The sequence below is a fragment of the Mastomys coucha genome, unplaced genomic scaffold (assembly GCF_008632895.1).
Source record: "Mastomys coucha isolate ucsf_1 unplaced genomic scaffold, UCSF_Mcou_1 pScaffold7, whole genome shotgun sequence".
Lineage (NCBI taxonomy): Eukaryota > Metazoa > Chordata > Mammalia > Rodentia > Muridae > Mastomys > Mastomys coucha.
Window position 1 is genome coordinate 35,487,661 of NW_022196913.1, and position 4,542 is coordinate 35,492,202.

Sequence of the window (4,542 nt, forward strand, 5' to 3'; positions counted from 1 at the left end):
ACGAAGGACGAGAAAAGATTCTGTAAGGAAGTTGCCTGCCTGCATTGATTCATTGCCACCCACATGTCAAATGCAGCCACTATTTTCTTAAGAACTCTGCAGTAAAGGGTTCTGGATTCCTGAAGATTGCCTCATCGTGAGGTTAAGCTGAAAGCCACTGACTTTGTCTTCTGCATGGCTACCAGCCAGGTCCAGGATACGGGCACAGGGCAAGGGTCACCTCCTCCATATGTTGTCCTCTCATGATCTTATTTTGCTTTTTCAAGACTGACAGTAATGCTAGAACTGATGGAGAGGGTGACTGTGAAAAAGAGAAGACATGTAACACAAGAGGTCATTCAGAATTTGCTTGGAAATGATGGGTTTGGGGCTTCTAGAAACCAACTTCCATATAGGCTGGCCCAGCCTCCCACAGAAGTGCCCAGAAAGGCTGAAGAGCTTTTTCTCTCCTGTCTCTCTACTGTGGCTCCTTACTCTTTTTCCATGTGAGAGGAAGGACTGACCCAAAGCTCCCGGGCCTCCCCTGTGAGGCTGGAGTGCCTGGGCAGCCTTCTGGCACTGAGACATCCACTTGGGGTACACTTACTCTCCCCTGTAAGCTTGATGGAGTGGCTGTGACATTGGCTAGCAAGTCTTTGCCCAACCCAATAGGGTCTTCATCCTCTCCCATTGAGAAGAACAGAGCTTTTGCTTTGTACTCTTGCTTTCTGTAGTCTCACTAATCTTGGCCAATCACAGTCTGAAATGGAAAAGCCCCTGAATCAACAACTCATGTCCTAAACGGTGTACCACCTAAGTAGGGTGATGAAACCCCTGCCATGTTGCCAGCATGCTGCCTCACCCAGGATGTGACTCATCTCGCATCCAGCAGGTCCACACTCTATATGCTACTCACCTTTAATCTCTCAGTGGCCATTGTGGCCATCAGGTTGTCATTGCACTACAGTGTTTGTCACAAAATTATCCCTAAGATGGCCCCAAGGGCAAGAGTAATGCTGCTGGAAGGGGGAACGTGTCAAGGAAACTAAAAATGTGTTTCCTGTAAGAGAAAGAGGGGAATTCTTGACTTACTAAGGAAAGGAAAACCTTGTATGAAGAGGTTGCTAAGACCCAAGGTAAGGGCAAATCTTTTTTCCATGAAGGCACAAAGAAGGAGAAACTATACTGCTTTAATTGCCTACTGTCTTATTAAATGTCACTAAGTACACCTTATCATAGACATGCATACAGGGATGGATATATAGGGAAAAGTATTTTGCATCTGGGCTTCAGTACAGTCTGCACTTTCAGACAGCTATGGGGGAGTGAACGGTATTTCCCATGGGGAAGCAGCTGGTGTCGGAGTCAGGTTGTCAGGAGCCACCCTCTCTCCCGGCCTGGGTCCTGATATTTTTGTGCAGGCAGGTGCGCTCCTGGGTGTGGGAGACCTGTTAAAGGCATTCCTTTCACCCACCATCGAAACAAGCACTCCCACTGGCCCACGGTTTCATGCCTGGACATCTACCTCTGCTTTTCAAGGCATTATTGGATCACTTTCTTCCTATGGCCTCTTTTGAAGTCTGTCCTTTTGCCACTGTGAAGACACATAGAAAACTTTACTACCACAACCGGTTTCCTGTGGATGCTTCAGTAGAGGGAACAACTGAATTGTATCCCCATCTCAAGTTAGGAGCCTCCCCAGGAGAGACTGCATATTAGTCCCTAGGGTGGAAGGTGGGTAAAGCTTTAAAACAATCTCCTTTCCTTGGGATAGACTGAGATGGACAGTGGGAACAGGGGAGTGCTGGCACGCAGAAGGAAGACAGAGAGATGGGGCAAAACTGGGGTTCCACAGGCTACCTTGCAGCCTGCTTCCTGTCTAGACAATTTCAGCATTACTTCCACCGAAGACAAGGGGGGCACTTAAAAGAACAGTATTTGCTATTGATCACTTGCAGATGATACTTAAAACAGGGTTAAAAACCACTGTGAAAACATTTTGCTAAAAATGGTGCTTTTAAAGTCTATAACCATTTCCTTCACAAGCTAAATATTCAGCACAGTCAAAGATACCATCAAATGCATTGCAGCTCCTAGAAATAAAATTATCTAACTGAAATAATCCAAGATTACAAAGCCACTGGCACAGTTTCAGATCTGCTTTCCAACACTGTGACAAATGCCCAAAAAGATATTTAAAAGGAGGAAATGTTATTTGGGTTTTGGTGTGGGGTTTCAGCATATGGTCAGTTGCCCTGATTACCTTTGGATTTCTGGTGAGGCATCAATTTCTGGCAGGTTCATGTGGTGAAGGTAGTCTTTCTGTCCTCCTCTTGGAAGCAGGAAAGCATAAGAAGAGAGAGACAGAGGCATAGGGAGATAAAAGAGGCATTGGGTATCAAATATTCATTTCAATCACATCATCCCTCAGCGACTTAACTTCTGTTCACTAGGGGCCACCTCCTAAAGGTCCGATCATCTCCTCTCAGCCCTCGTAGGTTGGAGACTGAGACATCAACAGAGGGCTATTTGGAAGCATTCAAACTCTAAATTATAACAAAGGCTAAATTCAGGGTTGTCTTTCACCGACCAACAGCCCCTACTTCCTAGCCAACATAGCTGGGCATGAATGATGTGACCATCAAAGAACTTCTTGTGCTTTAAAAATGTTGTCTCTGCTTGTATTGTGAGTCTCTGTCTTAACAAATGTGGAATTCACTAGAATGAAGCACGCTCACACTGTCGATCATCACCATCCCCCACCTCCAGAACCTTGCATCTTCCCAAATAGAAACACCGTTGCCCTTAAACACCAACTCTCTACTCTCCTTTCTCTGCCCCAGCCATCCCATTTGCCTCTTCCTTTATGAGTGTTGTCACTGTGGACAGCTCGTATGAGTGGGACCACACGGTGCTTGTCCTTTGGTGATTTGCTTATTTCTCTGATTAGCATGTCTTCTAAACAGAGGTACATGGTGTTATGGCATGTGCCAGAATCTTTCTTTTTAAAGGCTGAATAATATTCCATTGCATGAATGTACCACATTCTGTACATCTGTTTATCTGTAGGTAGAAACCTGTGTCCACTGCAGATGATGTCCATGCACATATACATGGATGACAACAGAGCCTCTAACTGCTCAAATGTTGTGGCCAGGGACAGATTATGAGATAGATCCCTTCGTGACTCCTTCATCTGTGTTACGAGGGCCCTGACACCATGATTTTGAGTATATATTTTCTTATGGTGACTTTGGCCTCAGAATTGGTCACTATGGTAAAATGGTGATGGTTATTTCACCCAACTTCTTAGAGGGTGGTGTGGCCAGACCTACGAGTTGCGTTCTTAGAGTCTATGAAGGGTTGGACTCCACATTGTGACTCTACCAAGGATCAGTGTCTTGACTGAAAACAATAGGAGGTGGAACTTGGGCAACATAGTGGAGTATTCTTAAACTGATAGGTCTATATAGGTCTCAAAGCCTCTATAATCCCAGTCCTGGAGCAACACTGGCAGGAAAGAGGCTAGTATGTGGCCTGCAAAGGCCCAAGATTTTCCAATGAACGAGAATGCATGACCACAAGACATAACGATATTCATGTTATTTTTTTCTGAAAACTTGGTTGTTTGAAAAATATGAGTTATGTTGAGTATACGTAGCCATGATGATTTTGAGTTGGTGGAGTTTTCCTTGTTCCCATGTGAGAACATGGACCTTAGCAGGTTGGCCTTTGGTTTGGTCTCATAGTCTTGTTCCCAGGCCAGTCCACAGGCTAGGTGGTGACACCTCACGGATCAGTTCTTTCCTCTGGATCCTTGGCATTTGGCCTCTTACCAGTAAGCATTTATCTCTGCGGCATTTTCTTCCTCACACCGCCCTGTAATCAGTGGTCCCAGCTGTGACTAGCCTGCTCCCTTCTCTGCAGCCTCTGTGGTGTGCAAAGAAGGAAAGGGTTTCCATCACTCAGACTTTGGTTAGTTGCTGTCTCTTTTTTTTCTCCATATAATTACCTAGAGACATGTCATGTGTGTTCCAGTGATGAGTCATGGCATGCACCTTGCGTGGGGAAGAATACTGGAAGGGAACATGGAATGTGGCAGACAGGAAGTCCTTAAACTTAAATCCTAACAAAGTTTACCTTGACCTGCTTGCTAAACAACAGAGAGCAGCTGTGTGCTGTTTCGTCCCTGAACACCATGACTCCCATTCCTAATGTCATACAGAACTATCTCCTATCACTTGCCTTGAATGTGCCTAGAACCTTAGTGAACTTATTAACTCCTATTGAGTCCTACCAAGCAGCAGACACACAGAACACCATGAGTAAATCAGCAGCAGGTTTCCCTCCCTCTACGGATACCATCCTGGGATGAAACAGTAACTGTTTCTAGGGGTCACCCCAAAGGGACAAGCTACGCTCTGCAGGATCGAGGAGACTCCAGCCTTAGCAGCTACAGGCGTTTCCTTGGCTGCCTTGGAATTCTGTGAAAGTGGAGTCCTCTGCTGCTCTGAGCACACTGCTGAGTGTTCCCAGGAGATGAGTGACTTGCAGTCCAAGTGT

The 4,542-nt window shown here is 45.6% G+C and overlaps 1 long non-coding RNA gene across 1 annotated transcript; it reads right to left on the reverse strand.

The window, feature by feature from the left end:
• Window positions 1-239: 239 nt before the first annotated feature.
• LOC116081475 lies at window positions 240-3,905 on the reverse strand. Its single transcript, XR_004114906.1, has 3 exons — window positions 3,816-3,905; window positions 2,243-2,311; window positions 240-301 (listed from the first exon to the last, which is right to left on the reverse strand). It is a non-coding gene; the product is annotated as an uncharacterized LOC116081475 (long non-coding RNA).
• Between the last annotated feature and the right edge of the window lie 637 nt (window positions 3,906-4,542).